Raw genomic sequence first — 25535 nt, 5'->3', positions numbered from 1 at the left:
CTGAAATATGTTCATTTGGTGAAAACCATCAAAACCACGAAAAGTTCTTGTATTTGAAGATAAAATCTTTTTGCTTTGAAGAAGAAAGATCTTGCTGACTGAAATAAGTTCATGAGATGAAAACGAACAAAAATTGACAAGAACCACGAAAAGTTCTTGTATTTGAAGATAAAATCCTTTTGCTTTGAAGAAGAAAGATCTGGCTGACTGAAATAAGTTCATTAGATGAAAACCAACAGAAATTGACAAGAACCACGAAAACTTCTTGTATTTTAAGATAATATCTTACGCTATTAAAGAAAAAACTTCTGGATCGCTGTGATATGTTCATTTGCTGAAAACCAACAAAACCACGAAAAGTTCTTGTATTTGAAGATAAAATCTTTTTGCTTTGAAGAAGAAAGATCTCGCTGACTGAAATAAGTTCATCAGATGAAAACCAACAAAAATTGACAAGAACCACGAAAAGTTCTTGTGTTTTAAGATAAAATCTTACTCTATTTAGGAAAAATCTTCCAGCTCACTGAAATATGTTCATTTGCTGAAAACCAACAAAACCACGAAAAGTTCTTGTATTTGAAGATAGAATCTTTTTGCTTTGAAGAAGAAAGATCTGGCTGACTGAAATAAGTTCATTGGATGAAAACCAACAAAAATTGACAAGAACCACGAAAACTTCTTGTATTTAAAGATAATATCTTACGCTATTAAAGAAAAAACTTCTGGCTCGCTGAAATATGTTCATTTGCTGAAAACCAACAAAACCACGAAAAGTTCTTGTATTTGAAGATAAAATCTTTTTGCTTTGAAGAAGAAAGATCTAGCTGACTGAAATAAGTTCATTAGATGAAAAACAACAAAAATTGACAAGAACCACAAAAAGTTCTTGTATTTTAAGATAAAATCTTACACTATTAAAGAAAAAACTCCCAGCTCGCTGAAATATGTTCATTTGCTGAAAACCATCAAAACCACGAAAAGTTCTTGTATTTGAAGATAAAATCTTTTTGCTTTGAAGAAGAAAGATCCAGCTGACTGAAATAAGTTGATTAGATTAAAACCAACAAAAATTGACAAGAACCACGAAAACTTCTTGTATTTTAAGATAAAATCTTACGCTATCAAAGAAAAAACTTCTGGCTCGCTGAAATATGTTAATTTGCTGAAAACCAACAAAACCACGAAAAGTTCTTGTATTTGAAGATAAAATCTTTTTGCTTTGAAGAAGAAAGATCTAGCTGACTGAAATAAGTTCATTAGATGAAAACCAACAAAAATTGACAAGAACCACGAAAAGTTCTTGTATTTTAAGATAAAATCTTACACTATTAAAGAAAAAACTCCCAGCTCGCTGAAATATGTTCATTTGCTGAAAACCATCAAAACCACGAAAAGTTCTTGTATTTGAAGATAAAATCTTTTTGCTTTGAAGAAGAAAGATCTAGCTGACTGAAATAAGTTCATTAGATGAAAACCAACAAAAATTGACAAGAACCACGAAAAGTTCTTGTATTTTAAGATAAAATCTTACGCTATTAAGGAAAAAACTTCCAGCTCGCTGAAATATGTTCATTTGCTGAAAACCATCAAAACCACGAAAAGTTGTTGTATTTGAAGATAAAATCTTTTTGCTTTGAAGAAGAAAGATCTAGCTGACTGAAATAAGTTCATTAGATGAAAACCAACAAAAATTGACAAAAACCACGAAAAGTTCTTGTATTTTAAGATAAAATCTTACACTATTAAAGAAAAAACTCACAGCTCGCTGAAATATGTTCATTTGTTGAAAACCAACAAAACCTCGAAAAGTTCTTGTATTTGAAGATAAAATCTTTTAGCTTATAAGAAGAAAGATCTCGCTGACTGAAATAAGTTCATGAGATGAAATCCAACAAAAATTGACAAGAACCACGAAAAGTTCTTGTATTTGAAGATAAAATCTTACTCTATTAAGGAAAAAACTTCCAGATCGCTGAAATATGTTCATTTGCTGAAAACCATCAAAACCACGAAAAGTTCTTGTATTTGAAGATAAAATCTTTTTGCTTTGAAGAAGAAAGATCCAGCTGACTGAAATAAGTTCATTTGATGAAAACCAACAAAAATTGACAAGAACCACGAAAAGTTCTTGTATTTTAAGATAAAATCTTACGCTATTAAGGAAAAAACTTCTGGCTCGCTGAAATATGTTCATTTGCTGAAAACCAACAAAACCACGAAAAGTTCTTGTATTTGAAGATAAAATCTTTTTGCTTTGAAGAAGAAAGATCTAGCTGACTGAAATAGGTTCATTAGATGAAAACCAACAAAAATTGACAAGAACCACGAAAAGTTCTTGTATTTTAAGATAAAATCTTACACTATTAAAGAAAAAACTCCCAGCTCGCTGAAATATGTTCATTTGGTGATAACCATCAAAACCACGAAAAGTTCTTGTATTTGAAGATAAAATCTTTTTGCTTTGAAGAAGAAAGATCTAGCTGACTGAAATAAGTTCATCAGATGAAAACCAACAAAAATTGACAAGAACCACGAAAAGTTCTTGTATTTTAAGATAAAATCTTACTCTATTTCGGAAAAATCTTCCAGCTCGCTGAAATATGTTCATTTGGTGAAAACCATCAAAACCACGAAAAGTTCTTGTATTTGAAGATAAAATCTTTTTGCTTTGAAGAAGAAAGATCTTGCTGACTGAAATAAGTTCATGAGATGAAAACGAACAAAAATTGACAAGAACCACGAAAAGTTCTGGTATTTTAAGATAAAATCTTACTCTATGAAGGAAAAAACTTCCAGCTCGCTGAAATATGTTCATTTGCTGAAAACCATCAAAACCACGAAAAGTTCTTGTATTTGAAGATAAAATCTTTTTGCTTTGAAGAAGAAAGATCTCGCTGACTGAAATAAGTTCTTTCGATGAAAACCAACAAAAATTGACAAGAACCACGAAAAGTTCTTGTATTTTAAGATAAAATCTTACGCTATTAAGAAAAAACTTCCAGCTCGCTGAAATATGTTCATTTGCTGAAAACCATCAAAACCACGAAAAGTTCTTGTATTTGAAGATAACATTTTTTTTCTTTGAAGAAGAAAGATCTAGCTGACTGAAATAAGTTCATTCGATGAAAAACAACAAAAATTGACAAGAACCACGAAAAGTTCTTGTATTTTAAGATAAGATCTTACACTATTAAAGAAAAAACTCCCAGCTCGCTGAAATATGTTCATTTGCTAAAAACCAACAAAACCACGAAAAGTTCTTGTATTTGAAGATAAAATCTTTTTGCTTTGAAGAAGAAAGATCTCGCTGACTGAAATAAGTTCATTAGATGAAAACCAACAAAAATTGACAAGAACCACGAAAACTTCTTGTATTTTAAGATAATATCTTACGCTATTAAAGAAAAAACTTCTGGATCGCTGTAATATGTTCATTTGCTGAAAACCAACAAAACCACGAAAAGTTCTTGTATTTGAAGATAAAATCTTTTTGCTTTGAAGAAGAAAGATCTCGCTGACTGAAATAAGTTTATTAGATGAAAACCAACAAAAATTGACAAGAACCACGAAAAGTTCTTGTATTTTAAGATAAAATCTTACGCTATTAAGGAAAAAACTTCTGGCTCGCTGAAATATGTTCATTTGCTGAAAACCAACAAAACCACGAAAAGTTCTTGTATTTGAAGATAAAATCTTTTTGCTTTGAAGAAGAAAGATCTAGCTGACTGAAATAAGTTCATTAGATGAAAACCAACAAAAATTGACAAGAACCACGAAAAGTTCTTGTATTTTAAGATAAAATCTTACACTATTAAAGAAAAAACTCCCAGCTCGCTGAAATATGTTCATTTGGTGATAACCATCAAAACCACGAAAAGTTCTTGTATTTGAAGATAAAATCTTTTTGCTTTGAAGAAGAAAGATCTAGCTGACTGAAATAAGTTCATCAGATGAAAACCAACAAAAATTGACAAGAACCACGGAAAGTTCTTGTATTTTAAGATAAAATCTTACTCTATTTAGGAAAAATCTTCCAGCTCGCTGAAATATGTTCATTTGGTGAAAACCATCAAAACCACGAAAAGTTCTTGTATTTGAAGATAAAATCTTTTTGCTTTGAAGAAGAAAGATCTTGCTGACTGAAATAAGTTCATGAGATGAAAACGAACAAAAATTGACAAGAACCACGAAAAGTTCTGGTATTTTAAGATAAAATCTTACTCTATGAAGGAAAAAACTTCCAGCTCGCTGAAATATGTTCATTTGCTGAAAACCATCAAAACCACGAAAAGTTCTTGTATTTGAAGATAAAATCTTTTTGCTATGAAGAAGAAAGATCTAGCTGACTGAAATAAGTTCATTAGATGAAAAACAACAAAAATTGACAAGAACCACGAAAAGTTCTTGTATTTTAAGATAAAATCTTACACTATTAAAGAAAAAACTCCCAGCTCGCTGAAATATGTTCATTTGCTGAAAACCATCAAAACCACGAAAAGTTCTCGTATTTGAAGATAAAATCTTTTTGCTTTGAAGAAGAAAGATCCAGCTGACTGAAATAAGTTCATGAGATTAAAACCAACAAAAATTGACAAGAACCACGAAAACTTCTTGTATTTTAAGTTAAAATCTTACGCTATTAAAGAAAAAACTTCTGGCTCGCTGAAATCTGTTCATTTGCTGAAAACCAACAAAACCACGAAAAGTTCTTGTATTTGAAGATAAAATCTTTTTGCTTTGTAGAAGAAAGATCTCGCTGACTGAAATAAGTTCATTAGATGAAAACCAACAAAAATTGACAAGAACCACGAAAAGTTCTTGTATTTTAAGATAAAATCTTACGCTATTAAAGAAAAAACTTCCAGCTCGCTGAAATCTGTTCATTTGCTGAAAACCAACAAAACCACGAAAAGTTCTTGTATTTGAAGATAAAATCTTTTTGCTTTGAAGAAGAAAGATCTAGCTGACTGAAATAAGTTCATCAGATGAAAACCAACAAAAATTGACAAGAACCACGAAAAGTTCTTGTATTTTAAGATAAAATCTTACTCTATTTAGGAAAAATCTTCCAGCTCGCTGAAATATGTTCATTTGGTGAAAACCATCAAAACCACGAAAAGTTCTTGTATTTGAAGATCAAATCTTTTTGCTTTGAAGAAGAAAGATCTTGCTGACTGAAATAAGTTCATGAGATGAAAACGAACAAAAATTGACAAGAACCACGAAAAGTTCTGGTATTTTAAGATAAAATCTTACTCTATGAAGGAAAAAACTTCCAGCTCGCTGAAATATGTTCATTTGCTGAAAACCATCAAAACCACGAAAAGTTCTTGTATTTGAAGATAAAATCTTTTTGCTTTGAAGAAGAAAGATCTAGCTGACTGAAATAAGTTCTTTCGATGAAAACCAACAAAAATTGACAAGAACCACGAAAAGTTCTTGTATTTTAAGATAATATCTTACGCTATTAAAGAAAAAACTTCTGGCTCGCTGAAATATGTTCATTTGCTGAAAACCATCAAAACCACGAAAAGTTCTTGTATTTGAAGATAACATTTTTTTTCTTTGAAGAAGAAAGATCTAGCTGACTGAAATAAGTTCATTAGATGAAAAACAACAAAAATTGACAAGAACCACGAAAAGTTCTTGTATTTTAAGATAAAATCTTACACTATTAAAGAAAAAACTCCCAGCTCGCTGAAATATGTTCATTTGCTGAAAACCATCAAAACCACGAAAAGTTCTCGTATTTGAAGATAAAATCTTTTTGCTTTGAAGAAGAAAGATCCAGCTGACTGAAATAAGTTCATGAGATTAAAACCAACAAAAATTGACAAGAACCACGAAAACTTCTTGTATTTTAAGTTAAAATCTTACGCTATTAAAGAAAAAACTTCTGGCTCGCTGAAATCTGTTCATTTGCTGAAAACCAACAAAACCACGAAAAGTTCTTGTATTTGAAGATAAAATCTTTTTGCTTTGTAGAAGAAAGATCTCGCTGACTGAAATAAGTTCATTCGATGAAAACCAACAAAAATTGACAAGAACCACGAAAAGTTCTTGTATTTTAAGATAAAATCTTACGCTACTAAAGAAAAAACTTCCAGCTTGCTGAAATCTGTTCATTTGCTGAAAACCAACAAAACCACGAAAAGTTCTTGTATTTGAAGATAAAATCTTTTTGCTTTGAAGAAGAAAGATCTCGCTGACTGAAATAAGTTCATTAGATGAAAACCAACAAAAATTGACAAGAACCACGAAAAGTTCTGGTATTTTAAGATAATATCTTACGCTATTAAAGAAAAAACTTCTGGATCGCTGCAATATGTTCATTTGCTGAAAACCAACAAAACCACGAAAAGTTCTTGTATTTGAAGATAAAATCTTTTTGCTTTGAATAAGAAAGATCTCGCTGACTGAAATAAGTTTATTAGATGAAAACCAACAAAAATTGACAAGAACCACGAAAAGTTCTTGTATTTTAAGATAAAATCTTACTCTATTAAGGAAAAAACTTCCAGCTCGCTGAAATATGTTCATTTGGTGAAAACCATCAAAACCACGAAAAGTTCTTGTATTTGAAGATAAAATCTTTTTGCTTTGAAGAAGAAAGATCGAGCTGACTGAAATAAGTTCATTAGATGAAAACCAACAAAAATTGACAAGAACCACGAAAAGTTCTTGTATTTTAAGATAAAATCTTACTCTATTAAGGAAAAAACTTCCAGCTCGCTGAAATATGTTCATTTGCTGAAAACAATCAAAACCACGAAAAGTTCTTGTATTTGAAGATAAAATCTTTTTGCTTTGAAGAAGAAAGATCTCGCTGACTGAAATAAGTTCATGAGATGAAAACCAACAAAAATTGACAAGAACCACGAAAAGTTCTTGTATTTTAAGATAAAATCTTACGCTATTAAAGAAAAAACTCCCAGCTCGCTGAAATATGTTCATTTGCTGAAAACCAACAAAACCACGAAAAGTTCTTGTATTTGAAGATAAAATCTTTTTGCTTTGAAGAAGAAAGATCCAGCTGACTGAAATAAGTTCATTAGATGAAAACCAACAAAAATTGACAAGAACCACGAAAAGTTCTTGTATTTTGAGACAAAATCTTACTCTATTAAGGAAAAAACTTCCAGCTCGCTGAAATATGTTGATTTGCTGAAAACCATCAAAACCACGAAAAGTTCTTGTATTTGAAGATAAAATCCTTTTTCGTTGAAGAAGAAAGATCTGGCTGACTGAAATAAGTTCATCAGATGAAAACCAACAAAAATTGACAAGAACCACGAAAACTTCTTGTATTTTAAGATAATATCTTACGCTATTAAAGAAAAAACTTCTGTCTCGCTGAAATATGTTCATTTGCTGAAAACCAACAAAACCACGAAAAGTTCTTGTGTTTGAAGATAAAATCTTTTAGCTTATAAGAAGAAAGATCTGGCTGACTGAAATAAGTTCATTCGATGAAAACCAACAAAAATTGACAAGAACCACGAAAAGTTCTTGTATTTTAAGGTAAAATCTTACTCTATTAAGGAAAAAACTTCCAGCTCGCTGAAATATGTTCATTTGCTGAAAACCATCAAAACCACGAAAAGTTCTTGTATTTGAAGATGAAATCTTTTTGCTTTGAAGAAGAAAGATCCAGCTGACTGAAATAAGTTCATCAGATGAAAACCAACAAAAATTGACAAGAACCACGAAAAGTTCTTGTATTTTAAGATAAAATCTTACTCTATTTAGGAAAAATCTTCCAGCTCGCTGAAATATGTTCATTTGGTGAAAACCATCAAAACCACGAAAAGTTCTTGTATTTGAAGATAAAATCTTTTTGCTTTGAAGAAGAAAGATCTTGCTGACTGAAATAAGTTCATTAGATGAAAACGAACAAAAATTGACAAGAACCACGAAAAGTTTTTGTATTTTAAGATAAAATCTTACACTATTAAGAAAAAAACTTCCAGCTCGCTGAAATATGTTCATTTGCTGAAAACCATCAAAACCACGAAAAGTTCTTGTATTTGAAGATAAAATCTTTTTGCTTTGAAGAAGAAAGATCTCGCTGACTGAAATAAGTTCATTAGATGAAAACCAACAAAAATTGACAAGAACCACGAAAAGTTCTTGTATTTTAAGATAAAATCTTACGCTATTAAAGAAAAAACTCCCAGCTCGCTGAAATATGTTCATTTGCTGAAAACCAACAAAACCACGAAAAGTTCTTGTATTTGAAGATAAAATCTTTTTGCTTTGAAGAAGAAAGATCCAGCTGACTGAAATAAGTTCATTGGATGAAAACCAACAAAAATTGACAAGAACCACGAAAATTTCTGGTATTTTGAGATAAAATCTTACACTATTAAGGAAAAAACTTCCAGCTCGCTGAAATATGTTCATTTGCTGAAAACCATCAAAACCACGAAAAGTTCTCGTATTTGAAGATAAAATCTTTTTGCTTTGAAGAAGAAAGATCTAGCTGACTGAAATAAGTTCATGAGATAAAAACCAACAAAAATTGACAAGAACCACGAAAAGTTCTTGTATTTTAAGATAACATCTTACACTATTAAAGAAAAAACTCCCAGCTCGCTGAAATATGTTCATTTGCTGAAAACCATCAAAACCACGAAAAGTTCTTGTATTTCAAGATAAAATCTTTTAGCTTTGAAGAAGAAAGATCTCGCTGACTGAAATAAGTTCATGAGATGAAAACCAACAAAAATTGACAAGAACCACGAAAACTTCTTGTATTTTAAGATAAAATCTTACTCTATTAAGGAAAAAACTTCCAGCTCGCTGAAATATGTTCATTTGCTGAAAACCATCAAAACCACGAAAAGTTCTTGTATTTGAAGATAAAATCTTTTTGCTTTGAAGAAGAAAGATCTAGCTGACTGAAATAAGTTCATCAGATGAAAACCAACAAAAATTGACAAGAACCACGAAAATTTCTTGTATTTTAAGATAAAATCATATTCTATTTCGGAAAAATCTTCCAGCTCGCTGAAATATGTTCATTTGGTGAAAACCATCAAAACCACGAAAAGTTCTTGTATTTGAAGATAAAATCTTTTTGCTTTGAAGAAGAAAGATCTCGCTGCCTGAAATAAGTTCATTAGATGAAAATCAACGAAAATTGACAAGAACCACGAAAACTTCTTGTATTCTAAGATAAAATCTTACTCTATTCAGAAAAAAACTTCCAGCTCGCTGAAATATGTTTATTTGCTGAAAACCAACAAAAGCACGAAAAGTTCTTGTATTTGAAGATAAAATCTTTTTGCTTTGAAGAAGAAAGATCTAGCTGACTGAAATAAGTTCATCAGATGAAAACCAACAAAAATTGACAAGAACCACGAAAATTTCTTGTATTTTAAGATAAAATCTTATTCTATTTCGGAAAAATCTTCCAGCTCGCTGAAATATGTTCATTTGGTGAAAACCATCAAAACCACGAAAAGTTCTTGTATTTGAAGATAAAATCTTTTTGCTTTGAAGAAGAAAGATCTCGCTGACTGAAATAAGTTCATTAGATGAAAACCAACAAAAATTGACAAGAACCACGAAAAGTTCTTGTATTTTAAGATAAAATCTTACACAATTAAAGAAAAAACTCACAGCTCGCTGAAACATGTTCATTTGCTGAAAACCAACAAAAGCACGAAAAGTTCTTGTATTTGAAGATAAAATCTTTTAGCTTTGAAGAAGAAAGATCTGGCTGACTGAAATAAGTTCATTAGATGAAAACCAACAAAAATTGACAAGAACCACGAAAACTTCTTGTATTTTAAGATAATATCTTACGCTATTAAAGAAAAAACTTCTGGCTCGCTGAAATATGTTCATTTGCTGAAAACCATCAAAACCACGAAAAGTTCTTGTATTTGAAGATAACATATTTTTGCTTTGAAGAAGAAAGATCTAGCTGACTGAAATAAGTTCATGAGATGAAAACCAACAAAAATTGACAAGAACCACGAAAATTTCTTGTATTTTAAGATAAAATCTTACACTATTAAAGAAAAAACTCCCAGCTTGCTGAAATATGTTCATTTGCTGAAAACCATCAAAACCACGAAAAGTTCTTGTATTTCAAGATAAAATCTTTTTGCTTTGAAGAAGAAAGATCTCGCTGACTGAAATAAGTTCATGAGATGAAAACCAACAAAAATTGACAAGAACCACGAAAACTTCTTGTATTTTAAGATAAAATCTTACGCTATTAAAGAAAAAACTTCCAGCTCGCTGAAATCTGTTCATTTGCTGAAAACCATCAAAACCACGAAAAGTTCTTGTATTTGAAGATAAAATCTTTTTGCTTTGAAGAAGAAAGATCTAGCTGACTGAAATAAGTTCATGAGATGAAAACCAACAAAAATTGTCAAGAACCACGAAAACTTCTTGTATTTTAAGATAAAATCTTACTCTATTAAGGAAAAAACTTCCAGCTCGCTGAAATATGTTCATTTGCTGAAAACCATCAAAACCACGAAAAGTTCTTGTATTTGAAGATAAAATCTTTTTGCTTTGAAGAAGAAAGATCTAGCTGACTGAAATAAGTTCATCAGATGAAAACCAACAAAAATTGACAAGAACCACGAAAATTTCTTGTATTTTAAGATAAAATCTTATTCTATTTCGGAAAAATCTTCCAGCTCGCTGAAATATGTTCATTTGGTGAAAACCATCAAAACCACGAAAAGTTCTTGTATTTGAAGATAAAATCTTTTTGCTTTGAAGAAGAAAGATCTCGCTGACTGAAATAAGTTCATTAGATGAAAACCAACAAAAATTGACAAGAACCACGAAAACCTCTTGTATTTTAAGATAAAATCTTACTCTATTAAGGAAAAAACTTCCAGCTCGCTGAAATATGTTCATTTGCTGAAAACCATCAAAACCACGAAAAGTTCTTGTATTTGAAGATAAAAACTTTTTGCTTTGAAGAAGAAACATCGAGCTGACTGAAATAAGTTCATCAGATGAAAACCAACAAAAATTGACAAGAACCACGAAAATTTCTTGTATTTTAAGATAAAATCTTATTCTATTTCGGAAAAATCTTCCAGCTCGCTGAAATATGTTCATTTGGTGAAAACCATCAAAACCACGAAAAGTTCTTGTATTTGAAGATAAAATCCTTTTGCTTTGAAGAAGAAAGATCTGGCTGACTGAAATAAGTTCATTAGATGAAAACCAACAAAAATTGACAAGAACCACGAAAACTTCTTGTATTTTAAGATAATATCTTACGCTATTAAAGAAAAAACTTCTGGATCGCTGTAATATGTTCATTTGCTGAAAACCAACAAAACCACGAAAAGTTCTTGTATTTTAAGATAAAATCTTTTTGCTTTGAATAAGAAAGATCTCGCTGACTGAAATAAGTTTATTAGATGAAAACCAACAAAAATTGACAAGAACCACGAAAAGTTCTTGTATTTTAAGATAAAATCTTACTCTATTAAGGAAAAAACTTCCAGCTCGCTGAAATATGTTCATTTGGTGAAAACCATCAAAACCACGAAAAGTTCTTGTATTTGAAGATAAAATCTTTTTGCTTTGAAGAAGAAAGATCTTGCTGACTGAAATAAGTTCATGAGATGAAAACGAACAAAAATTGACAAGAACCACGAAAAGTTCTGGTATTTTAAGATAAAATCTTACTCTATGAAGGAAAAAACTTCCAGCTCGCTGAAATATGTTCATTTGCTGAAAACCAACAAAACCACGAAAAGTTCTTGTATTTGAAGATAAAATCTTTTTGCTTTGAAGAAGAAAGATCTCGCTGACTGAAATAAGTTTATTAGATGAAAACCAACCAAAATTGACAAGAACCACGAAAAGTTCTTGTATTTTAAGATAAAATCTTACTCTATTAAGGAAAAAACTTCCAGCTCGCTGAAATATGTTCATTTGGTGAAAACCATCAAAACCACGAAAAGTTCTTGTATTTGAAGATAAAATCTTTTTGCTTTGAAGAAGAAAGATCTAGCTGACTGAAATAAGTTCATCAGATGAAAACCAACAAAAATTGACAAGAACCACGAAAAGTTCTTGTATTTTAAGATAAAATCTTACTCTATTAAGGAAAAAACTTCCAGCTCGCTGAAATATGTTCATTTGGTGAAAACCATCAAAACCACGAAAAGTTGTTGTATTTGAAGATAAAATCTTTTTGCTTTGAAGAAGAAAGATCTAGCTGACTGAAATAAGTTCATTTGATGAAAACCAACAAAAATTGACAAGAACCACGAAAAGTTCTGGTATTTTAAGATAAAATCTTACTCTATGAAGGAAAAAACTTCCAGCTCGCTGAAATATGTTCATTTGCTGAAAACCATCAAAACCACGAAAAGTTCTTGTATTTGAAGATAAAATCTTTTTGCTTTGATGAAGAAAGATCTAGCTGAATGAAATAAGTTCTTTCGATGAAAACCAACAAAAATTGACAAGAACCACGAAAAGTTCTTGTATTTTAAGATAAAATCTTACGCTATTAAGAAAAAACTTCCAGCTCGTTGAAATATGTTCATTTGCTGAAAACCATCAAAACCACGAAAAGTTCTTGTATTTGAAGATAAAATCTTTCTGCTTTGAAGAAGAAATATCTCGCTGACTGAAATAAGTTCATTAGATGAAAACCAACAAAAATTGACAAGAACCACGAAAAGTTCTTGTATTTTAAGATAAAATCTGACACTATTAATGAAAAAACTCACAGCTCGCTGAAATATGTTCATTTGCTGAAAACCAACAAAACCACGAAAAGTTCTTGTATTTGAAGATAAAATCTTTTTGCTTTGAAGAAGAAAGATGTAGCTGACTGAAATAAGTTCTTTCGATGAAAACCAACAAAAATTGACAAGAACCACGAAAAGTTCTTGTATTTTAAGATAAAATCTTACGCTATTAAGAAAAAACTTCCAGCTCATTGAAATATGTTCATTTGCTGAAAACCATCAAAACCACGAAAAGTTCTTGTATTTGAAGATAAAATCTTTTTGCTTTGAAGAAGAAAGATCTCGCTGACTGAAATAAGTTCATTAGATGAAAACCAACAAAAATTGACAAGAACTACGAAAAGTTCTTGTATTTTAAGATAAAATCTTACACTATTAATGAAAAAACTCACAGCTCGCTGAAATATGTTCATTTGCTGAAAACCAACAAAAGCACGAAAAGTTCTTGTATTTGAAGATAAAATCTTTTTGCTTTGAAGAAGAAAGATCTTGCTGACTGAAATAAGTTCATTCGATGAAAACCAACAAAAATTGACAAGAACCACGAAAAGTTCTTGTATTTTAAGATAAAATCTTACACTATTAAAGAAAAAACTCCCAGCTCGCTGAAATATGTTCATTTGCTGAAAACAATCAAAACCACGAAAAGTTCTTGTATTTGAAGATAAAATCTTTTTGCTTTGAAGAAGAAAGATCCAGCTGACTGAAATAAGTTCATTCGATTAAAACCAACAAAAATTGACAAGAACCACGAAAACTTCTTGTATTTTAAGATAAAATCTTACGCTATTAAAGAAAAAACTTCTGGCTCGCTGAAATATGTTCATTTGCTGAAAACCATCAAAACCACGAAAAGTTCTTGTATTTGAAGATAAAATCTTTTTGCTTTGAAGAAGAAAGATCTAGCTGACTGAAATAAGTTCATTAGATGAAAACCAACAAAAATTGACAAGAACCACGAAAAGTTCTTGTATTTTAAGATAAAATCTTACGCTATTAAGGAAAAAACTTCCAGCTCGCTGAAATATGTTCATTTGCTGAAAACCATCAAAACCACGAAAAGTTGTTGTATTTGAAGATAAAATCTTTTTGCTTTGAAGAAGAAAGATCGAGCTGACTGAAATAAGTTCATTAGATGAAAACCAACAAAAATTGACAAGAACCACGAAAAGTTCTTGTATTTTAAGATAAAATCTTACGCTATTAAAGAAAAAACTTCCAGCTCGCTGAAATCTGTTCATTTGCTGAAAACCAACAAAACCACGAAAAGTTCTTGTATTTGAAGATAAAATCTTTTTGCTTTGAAGAAGAAAGATCTCGCTGACTGAAATAAGTTCATTAGATGAAAACTAACAAAAATTGACAAGAACCACGAAAACTTCTTGTATTTTAAGATAAAATCTTACGCTATTAAAGAATAAACTCCCAGCTCACTGAAATATGTTCATTTGCTGAAAACCAACAAAACCACGAAAAGTTCTTGTATTTGAAGATAAAATCCTTTTTCTTTGAAGAAGAAAGATCTCGCTGACTGAAATAAGTTCATTAGATGAAAACCAACAAAAATTGACAAGAACCACGAAAAGTTCTTGTATTTTAAGATAAAATCTTACGCTATTAAAGAAAAAACTTCTGGCTCGCTGAAATATGTTCATTTGCTGAAAACCAACAAAACCACGAAAAGTTCTTGTATTTGAAGATAAAATCTTTTTGCTTTGAAGAAGAAAGATCTCGCTGACTGAAATCAGTTCATTAGATGAAAACCAACAAAAATTGACAAGAACCACGAAAAGTTCTTGTATTTTAAGATAAAATCTTACACTATTAAAGAAAAAACTCCCAGCTCGCTGAAATATGTTCATTTGCTGAAAACCAACAAAACCACGAAAAGTTCTTGTATTTGAAGATAAAATCTTTTTGCTTTGAAGAAGAAAGATCAAGCTGACTGAAATAAGTTCATTGGATGAAATCCAACAAAAATTGACAAGAACCACGGAAAGTTCTTGTATTTGAAGATAAAATCTTACTCTATTAAGGAAAAAACTTCCAGATCGCTGAAATATGTTCATTTGCTGAAAACCAACAAAACCACGAAAAGTTCTTGTATTTGAAGATAAAATCTTTTTGCTTTGAAGAAGAAAGATCTCGCTGACTGAAATAAGTTCATCAGATGAAAACCAACAAAAATTGACAAGAACCACGAAAAGTTCTTGTATTTTAAGATAAAATCTTACGCTATTAAAGAATAAACTCCCAGCTCACTGAAATATGTTCATTTGCTGAAAACCAACAAAACCACGAAAAGTTCTTGTATTTGAAGATCGAATCTTTTTGCTTTGAAGAAGAAAGATCTGGCTGACTGAAATAAGTTCATCAGATGAAAAACAACAAAAATTGACAAGAACCACGAAAAGTTCTTGTATTTTAAGATAAAATCTTACTCTATTAAGGAAAAAACTTCCAGCTCGCTGAAATATGTTCATTTGCTGAAAACAATCAAAACCACGAAAAGTTGTTGTATTTGAAGATAAAATCTTTTTGCTTTGAAGAAGAAAGATCCAGCTGACTGAAATAAGTTCATTAGATGAAAACCAACAAAAATTGACAAGAACCACGAAAAGTTCTTGTATTTTAAGATAAAATCTTACGCTATTAAGGAAAAAACTTCCAGCTCGCTGAAATATGTTGATTTGCTGAAAACCATCAAAACCACGAAAAGTTCTTGTATTTGAAGATAAAATCCTTTTTCTTTGAAGAAGAAAGATCTCGCTGACTGAAATAAGTTCATTAGATGAAAACCAACAAAAATTGACAAGAACCACGAAAAGTTCTTGTATTTTAAGATAAAATCTTACACTATCAAAGAAAAAACTCCCAGCTCGCTGAAATATGTTCATTTGCTGAAAACCAACAAAACCACGAAAAGTTCTTGTATTTGAAGATAAAATCTTTTTGCTTTGAAGAAGAAAGATCAAGCTGACTGAAATAAGTTCATTGGATGAAATCCAACAAAAATTGACAAGAACCACGTAAAGTTCTTGTATTTGAAGATAAAATCTTACTCTATTAAGGAAAAAACTTCCAGATCGCTGAAATATGTTCATTTGCTGAAAACCAACAAAACCACGAAAAGTTCTTGTATTTGAAGATAAAATCTTTTTGCTTTGAAGAAGAAAGATCTCGCTGACTGAAATAAGTTCATTAGATGAAAACCAACAAAAATTGACAAGAACCACGAAAAGTTCTTGTATTTTCAGATAAAATCTTACTCTATTAAGGAAAAAACTTCCAGCTCGCTGAAATATGTTCATTTGCTGAAAACCATCAAAACCACGAAAAGTTCTTGTATTTGAAGATAAAATCATTTTGCTTTGAAGAAGAAAGATCTAGCTGACAGAAATAAGTTCATTAGAAGAAAACCAACAAAAATTGACAAGAACCACGAAAATTTCTTGTATTTGAAGATAAAATCTTACGCTATTAAGGAAAAAACTTCCAGCTCGCTGAAATATGTTCATTTGCTGAAAACCATCAAAACCACGAACAGTTGTTGTATTTGAAGATAAAATCTTTTTGCTTTGAAGAAGAAAGATAGAGCTGACTGAAATAAGTTCATTAGATGAAAACCAAAAAAATTGACAAGAACCACGAAAGGTTCTTGTATTTTAAGATAAAATCTTACGCTATTAAGGAAAAAACTTCCAGCTCGCTGAAATTTGTTCATTTGCTGAAAACCATCAAAACCACGAAAAATTCTTGTATTTTAAGATAAAATCTTCCGCTATTAAAGAAAAAACTTCTTGCTCGCTGAAATCTGTTCATTTGCTGAAAACCAACAAAACCACGAAAAGTTCTTGTATTTGAAGATAAAATCCTTTTGCTTTGAAGAAGAAAGATCTAGCTGACTGAAATATGTTCATTAGATGAAAACCAACAAAAATTGACAAGAACCACGAAAAGTTCTTGTATTTTAAGATAAAATCTTACACTATCAAAGAAAAAACTCACAGCTCGCTGAAATATGTTCATTTGCTGAAAACCAACAAAACCACGAAAAGTTCTTGTATTTGAAGATAAAATCTTTTTGCTTTGAAGAAGAAAGATCTTACTGACTGAAATAAGTTCATTAGATGAAAACCAACAAAAATTGACAAGAACCACGAAAACTTCTTGTATTTTAAGATAAAATCTTACGCTATTAAAGAAAAAACTCCCAGCTCACTGAAATATGTTCATTTGCTGAAAACCAACAAAACCACGAAAAGTTCTTGTATTTGAAGATAGAATCTTTTTGCTTTGAAGAAGAAAGATCAGGCTGACTGAAATAAGTTCATTAGATGAAAACCAACAAAAATTGACAAGAACCACGAAAACTTCTTGTATTTTAAGATAATATGTTACTCTATTAAAGAAAAAACTTCTGGCTCGCTGAAATATGTTCATTTGCTGAAAACCAACAAAACCACGAAAAGTTCTTGTATTTGAAGATAAAATCTTTTTGCTTTGAAGAAGAAAGATCTAGCTGACTGAAATAAGTTCATTAGATGAAAACCAACAAAAATTGACAAGAACCACGAAAAGTTCTTGTATTTTAAGATAAAATCTTACTCTATTAAGGAAAAAACTTCCAGCTCGCTGAAATATGTTCATTTGCTGAAAACAATCAAAACCACGAAAAGTTCTTGTATTTGAAGATAAAATCTTTTTGCTTTGAAGAAGAAAGATCTAGCTGACTGAAATAAGTTCATCAGATGAAAACCAACAAAAATTGACAAGAACCACGAAAAGTTCTTGTATTTTAAGATAAAATCTTACGCTATTGAGGAAAAAACTTCCAGCTCGCTGAAATATGTTCATTTGCTGAAAACCATCAAAACCACGAAAAGTTCTTGTATTTGAAGATAAAATCCTTTTTCTTTGAAGAAGAAAGATCTCGCTGACTGAAATAAGTTCATTCGATGAAAACCAACAAAAATTGACAAGAACCACGAAAAGTTCTTGTATTTTAAGATAAAATCTTACGCTATTAAAGAAAAAACATCTGGCTCGCTGAAATATGTTCATTTGCTGAAAACCAACAAAACCAAGAAAAGTTCTTGTATTTGAAGATAAAATCTTTTTGCTTTGAAGAAGAAAGATCTCGCTGACTGAAATAAGTTCATTAGATGAAAACCAACAAAAATTGACAAGAACCACGAAAAGTTCTTGTATTTTAAGATAAAATCTTACGCTATTAAAGAAAAATCTCCCAGCTCGCTGAAATATGTTCATTTGCTGAAAACCAACAAAAGCACGAAAAGTTCTTGTATTTGAAGATAAAATCTTTTTGCTTTGAAGAAGAAAGATCTCGCTGACTGAAATAAGTTCATTAGATGAAAACCAACAAAAATTGACAAGAACCACGAAAATTTCTTGTATTTGAAGATAAAATCTTACTCTATTAAGGAAAAAACTTCCAGCTCGCTGAAATATGTTCATTTGCTGAAAACCATCAAAACCACGAAAAGTTCTTGTATTGGAAGATAAAATCTTTTTGCTTTGAAGAAGAAAGATCTAGCTGACTGAAATAAGTTCATCAGATGAAAACCAACAAAAATTGACAAGAACCACGAAAAGTTCTTATTTTTTAAGAGAAAATCTTACTCCAGTTAGGAAAAATCTTCCAGCTCGCTGAAATATGTTCATGTGGTGAAAACCATCAAAACCACGAAAAGTTCTTGTATTTGAAGATAAAATCTTTTTGCTTTGAAGAAGAAAGATCTTGCTGACTGAAATAAGTTCATTAGATGAAAACCAACAAAAATTGACAAGAACCACGAAAAGTTCTTGTATTTTAAGATAAAATCTTACGCTATTAAAGAAAAAACTTCTGGCTCGCTGAAATATGTTCATTTGCTGAAAACCAACAAAACCAAGAAAAGTTCTTGTATTTGAAGATAAAATCTTTTTGCTTTGAAGAAGAAAGATCTCGCTGACTGAAATAAGTTCATCAGATGAAAACCAACAAAAATTGACAAGAACCACGAAAAGTTCTTGTATTTTAAGATAAAATCTTACGCTATTGAAGAAAAAACTCCCAGCTCGCTGAAATATGTTCATTTGCTGAAAACCATCAAAACCACGAAAAGTTCTTGTATTTGAAGATAAAATCTTTTTGCTTTGAAGAAGAAAGATCTCGCTGACTGAAATAAGTTCATTAGAGAGAAAACCAACAAAAATTGACAAGAACCACGAAAAGTTCTTATTTTTTAAGAGAAAATCTTACTCTATTTAGGAAAAATCTTCCAGCTCGCTGAAATATGTTCATTTGCTGAAAACCATCAAAACCACGAAAAGTTCTTGTATTTGAAGATAAAATCTTTTTGCTTTGAAGAAGAAAGATCTAGCTGACTGAAATAAGTTCATTAGATGAAAACCAACAAAAATTGACAAGAACCACGAAAACTTCTTGTATTTTAAGATAATATCTTACGCTATAAAAGAAAAAACTTCTGGCTCGCTGAAATATGTTCATTTGCTGAAAACCAACAAAACCACGAAAAGTTCTTGTGTTTGAAGATAAAATCTTTTAGCTTATAAGAAGAAAGATCTAGCTGACTGAAATAAGTTCATTAGATGAAATCCAACAAAAATTGACAAGAACCACGAAAAGTTCTTGTATTTTAAGATAAAATCTTACTCTATTAAGGAAAAAACTTCCAGATCGCTGAAATATGTTCATTTGCTGAAAACCATCAAAACCACGAAAAGTTCTTGTATTTGAAGATAAAATCTTTTTGCTTTGAAGAAGAAAGATCTCGCTGACTGAAATAAGTTCATTAGATGAAAACCAACAAAAATTGACAAGAACCACGAAAATTTCTGGTATTTTAAGATAAAATCTTACTCTATTAAGGAAAAAACTTCCAGCTCGCTGAAATATGTTCATTTGCTGAAAACCATCAAAACCACGAAAAGTTCTTGTATTGGAAGATAAAATCTTTTTGCTTTGAAGAAGAAAGATCTAGCTGACTGAAATAAGTTCATCAGATGAAAACCAACAAAAATTGACAAGAACCACGAAAAGTTCTTATTTTTTAAGAGAAAATCTTACTCCAGTTAGGAAAAATCTTCCAGCTCGCTGAAATATGTTCATTTGGTGAAAACCATCAAAACCACGAAAAGTTCTTGTATTTGAAGATAAAATCTTTTTGCTTTGAAGAAGAAAGATCTTGCTGACTGAAATAAGTTCATTGGATGAAATCCAACAAAAATTGACAAGAACCACGTAAAGTTCTTGTATTTGAAGATAAAATCTTACTCTATTAAGGAAAAAACTTCCAGATCGCTGAAATATGTTCATTTGCTGAAAACCAACAAAACCACGAAAAGTTCTTGTATTTGAAGATAAAATCTTTTTGCTTTGAAGAAGAAAGATCTAGCTGACTGAAATAAGTTCATTAGATGAAAACCAACAAAAATTGACAAGAACCACGAAAAGTTCTTGTATTTTCAGATAAAATCTTACTCTATTAAGGAAAAAACTTCCAGCTCGCTGAAATTTGTTCATTTGCTGAAAACCATCAAAACCACGAAAAATTCTTGTATTTTAAGATAAAATCTTCCGCTATTAAAGAAAAAACTTCGTGCTCGCTGAAATCTGTTCATTTGCTGAAAACCATCAAAACCACGAAAAGTTCTTGTATTTGAAGATAAAATCCTTTTTCTTTGAAGAAGAAAGATCTGGCTGACTGAAATAAGTTCATTGGATGAAAACCAACAAAAATTGACAAGAACCACGAAAACTTCTTGTATTTTAAGATAATATCTTACGCTATAAAAGAAAAAACTTCTGGCTCGCTGAAATATGTTCATTTGCTGAAAACCAACAAAACCACGAAAAGTTCTTGTGTTTGAAGATAAAATCTTTTAGCTTATAAGAAGAAAGATCTAGCTGACTGAAATAAGTTCATTAGATGAAAACCAACAAAAATTGACAAGAACCACGAAAATTTCTTGTATTTGAAGATAAAATCTTACTCTATTAAGGAAAAAACTTCCAGCTCGCTGAAATATGTTCATTTGCTGAAAACCATCAAAACCACGAAAAGTTCTTGTATTGGAAGATAAAATCTTTTTGCTTTGAAGAAGAAAGATCTAGCTGACTGAAATAAGTTCATCAGATGAAAACCAACAAAAATTGACAAGAACCACGAAAAGTTCTTATTTTTTAAGAGAAAATCTTACTCCAGTTAGGAAAAATCTTCCAGCTCGCTGAAATATGTTCATGTGGTGAAAACCATCAAAACCACGAAAAGTTCTTGTATTTGAAGATAAAATCTTTTTGCTTTGAAGAAGAAAGATCTTGCTGACTGAAATAAGTTCATTCGATGAAAACCAACAAAAATTGACAAGAACCACGAAAAGTTCTTGTATTTTAAGATAAAATCTTACGCTATTAAAGAAAAAACTTCTGGCTCGCTGAAATATGTTCATTTGCTGAAAACCAACAAAACCAAGAAAAGTTCTTGTATTTGAAGATAAAATCTTTTTGCTTTGAAGAAGAAAGATCTCGCTGACTGAAATAAGTTCATCAGATGAAAACCAACAAAAATTGACAAGAACCACGAAAAGTTCTTGTATTTTAAGATAAAATCTTACGCTATTGAAGAAAAAACTCCCAGCTCGCTGAAATATGTTCATTTGCTGAAAACCATCAAAACCACGAAAAGTTCTTGTATTTGAAGATAAAATCTTTTTGCTTTGAAGAAGAAAGATCTCGCTGACTGAAATAAGTTCATTAGAGAGAAAACCAACAAAAATTGACAAGAACCACGAAAAGTTCTTATTTTTTAAGAGAAAATCTTACTCTATTTAGGAAAAATCTTCCAGCTCGCTGAAATATGTTCATTTGGTGAAAACCATCAAAACCACGAAAAGTTCTTGTATTTGAAGATAAAATCTTTTTGCTTTGAAGAAGAAAGATCTAGCTGACTGAAATAAGTTCATTAGATGAAAACCAACAAAAATTGACAAGAACCACGAAAACTTCTTGTATTTTAAGATAATATCTTACGCTATAAAAGAAAAAACTTCTGGCTCGCTGAAATATGTTCATTTGCTGAAAACCAACAAAACCACGAAAAGTTCTTGTGTTTGAAGATAAAATCTTTTAGCTTATAAGAAGAAAGATCTAGCTGACTGAAATAAGTTCATTAGATGAAATCCAACAAAAATTGACAAGAACCACGAAAAGTTCTTGTATTTTAAGATAAAATCTTACTCTATTAAGGAAAAAACTTCCAGATCGCTGAAATATGTTCATTTGCTGAAAACCATCAAAACCACGAAAAGTTCTTGTATTTGAAGATAAAATCTTTTTGCTTTGAAGAAGAAAGATCTCGCTGACTGAAATAAGTTCATTAGATGAAAACCAACAAAAATTGACAAGAACCACGAAAATTTCTGGTATTTTAAGATAAAATCTTACTCTATTAAGGAAAAAACTTCCAGCTCGCTGAAATATGTTCATTTGCTGAAAACCATCAAAACCACGAAAAGTTCTTGTATTGGAAGATAAAATCTTTTTGCTTTGAAGAAGAAAGATCTAGCTGACTGAAATAAGTTCATCAGATGAAAACCAACAAAAATTGACAAGAACCACGAAAAGTTCTTATTTTTTAAGAGAAAATCTTACTCCAGTTAGGAAAAATCTTCCAGCTCGCTGAAATATGTTCATTTGGTGAAAACCATCAAAACCACGAAAAGTTCTTGTATTTGAAGATAAAATCTTTTTGCTTTGAAGAAGAAAGATCTTGCTGACTGAAATAAGTTCATTGGATGAAATCCAACAAAAATTGACAAGAACCACGTAAAGTTCTTGTATTTGAAGATAAAATCTTACTCTATTAAGGAAAAAACTTCCAGATCGCTGAAATATGTTCATTTGCTGAAAACCAACAAAACCACGAAAAGTTCTTGTATTTGAAGATAAAATCTTTTTGCTTTGAAGAAGAAAGATCTAGCTGACTGAAATAAGTTCATTAGATGAAAACCAACAAAAATTGACAAGAACCACGAAAAGTTCTTGTATTTTCAGATAAAATCTTACTCTATTAAGGAAAAAACTTCCAGCTCGCTGAAATTTGTTCATTTGCTGAAAACCATCAAAACCACGAAAAATTCTTGTATTTTAAGATAAAATCTTCCGCTATTAAAGAAAAAACTTCGTGCTCGCTGAAATCTGTTCATTTGCTGAAAATCAACAAAACCACGAAAAGTTCTTGTATTTGAAGATAAAATCCTTTTGCTTTGAAGAAGAAAGATCTAGCTGACTGAAATAAGTTCATTAGATGAAAACCAACAAAAATTGACAAGAACCACGAAAAGTTCTTGTATTTTAAGATAAAATCTTACACTATTAAAGAAAAAACTCACAGCTCGCTGAAATATGTTCATTTGCTGAAAACCAACAAAACCACGAAAAGTTCTTGTATTTGAAGATAAAATCTTTTTGCTTTGAAGAAGAAAGATCTTACTGACTGAAATAAGTTCATTAGATGAAAACCAACAAAAATTGACAAGAACCACGAAAACTTCTTGTATTTTAAGATAAAATCTTACGCTATTAAAGAAAAAACTCCCAGCTCACTGAAATATGTTCATTTGCTGAAAACCAACAAAACCACGAAAAGTTCTTGTATTTGAAGATAGAATCTTTTTGCTTTGAAGAAGAAAGATCAGGCTGACTGAAATAAGTTCATTAGATGAAAACCAACAAAAATTGACAAGAACCACGAAAACTTCTTGTATTTTAAGATAATATGTTACGCTATTAAAGAAAAAACTTCTGGCTCGCTGAAATATGTTCATTTGCTGAAAACCAACAAAACCACGAAAAGTTCTTGTATTTGAAGATAAAATCTTTTTGCTTTGAAGAAGAAAGATCTCGCTGACTGAAATAAGTTCATTAGATGAAAACCAACAAAAATTGACAAGAACCACGAAAATTTCTTGTATTTTAAGATAAAATCTTACTCTATTAAGGAAAAAACTTCCAGCTCGCTGAAATATGTTCATTTGCTGAAAACCATCAAAACCACGAAAAGTTCTTGTATTTGAAGATAAAATCTTTTTGCTTTGAAGAAGAAAGATCTCGCTGACTGAAATAAGTTCATTAGAGAGAAAACCAACAAAAATTGACAAGAACCACGAAAAGTTCTTATTTTTTAAGAGAAAATCTTACTCTATTTAGGAAAAATCTTCCAGCTCGCTGAAATATGTTCATTTGGTGAAAACCATCAAAACCACGAAAAGTTCTTGTATTTGAAGATAAAATCTTTTTGCTTTGAAGAAGAAAGATCTAGCTGACTGAAATAAGTTCATTAGATGAAAACCAACAAAAATTGACAAGAACCACGAAAACTTCTTGTATTTTAAGATAATATCTTACGCTATAAAAGAAAAAACTTCTGGCTCGCTGAAATATGTTCATTTGCTGAAAACCAACAAAACCACGAAAAGTTCTTGTGTTTGAAGATAAAATCTTTTAGCTTATAAGAAGAAAGATCTAGCTGACTGAAATAAGTTCATTAGATGAAAACCAACAAAAATTGACAAGAACCACGAAAATTTCTGGTATTTTAAGATAAAATCTTACTCTATTAAGGAAAAAACTTCCAGCTCGCTGAAATATGTTCATTTGCTGAAAACCATCAAAACCACGAAAAGTTCTTGTATTGGAAGATAAAATCTTTTTGCTTTGAAGAAGAAAGATCTAGCTGACTGAAATAAGTTCATCAGATGAAAACCAACAAAAATTGACAAGAACCACGAAAAGTTCTTATTTTTTAAGAGAAAATCTTACTCCAGTTAGGAAAAATCTTCCAGCTCGCTGAAATATGTTCATTTGGTGAAAACCATCAAAACCACGAAAAGTTCTTGTATTTGAAGATAAAATCTTTTTGCTTTGAAGAAGAAAGATCTTGCTGACTGAAATAAGTTCATTGGATGAAATCCAACAAAATTTGACAAGAACCACTTAAAGTTCTTGTATTTGAAGATAAAATCTTACTCTATTAAGGAAAAAACTTCCAGATCGCTGAAATATGTTCATTTGCTGAAAACCAACAAAACCACGAAAAGTTCTTGTATTTGAAGATAAAATCTTTTTGCTTTGAAGAAGAAAGATCTAGCTGACTGAAATAAGTTCATTAGATGAAAACCAACAAAAATTGACAAGAACCACGAAAAGTTCTTGTATTTTCAGATAAAATCTTACTCTATTAAGGAAAAAACTTCCAGCTCGCTGAAATTTGTTCATTTGCTGAAAACCATCAAAACCACGAAAAATTCTTGTATTTTAAGATAAAATCTTCCGCTATTAAAGAAAAAACTTCGTGCTCGCTGAAATCTGTTCATTTGCTGAAAATCAACAAAACCACAAAAAGTTCTTGTATTTGAAGATACAATCCTTTTGCTTTGAAGAAGAAAGATCTAGCTGACTGAAATATGTTCATTAGATGAAAACCAACAAAAATTGACAAGAACCACGAAAAGTTCTTGTATTTTAAGATAAAATCTTACACTATTAAAGAAAAAACTCACAGCTCGCTGAAATATGTTCATTTGCTGAAAACCAACAAAACCACGAAAAGTTCTTGTATTTGAAGATAGAATCTTTTTGCTTTGAAGAAGAAAGATCAGGCTGACTGAAATAAGTTCATTCGATGAAAACCAACAAAAATTGACAAGAACCACGAAAACTTCTTGTATTTTAAGATAATATGTTACGCTATTAAAGAAAAA

This window comes from Heptranchias perlo, unplaced genomic scaffold, assembly GCF_035084215.1.
Source record: "Heptranchias perlo isolate sHepPer1 unplaced genomic scaffold, sHepPer1.hap1 HAP1_SCAFFOLD_82, whole genome shotgun sequence".
Taxonomy (NCBI): domain Eukaryota; kingdom Metazoa; phylum Chordata; class Chondrichthyes; order Hexanchiformes; family Hexanchidae; genus Heptranchias; species Heptranchias perlo.
Note: the sequence above shows the minus strand (reverse complement) of the source record.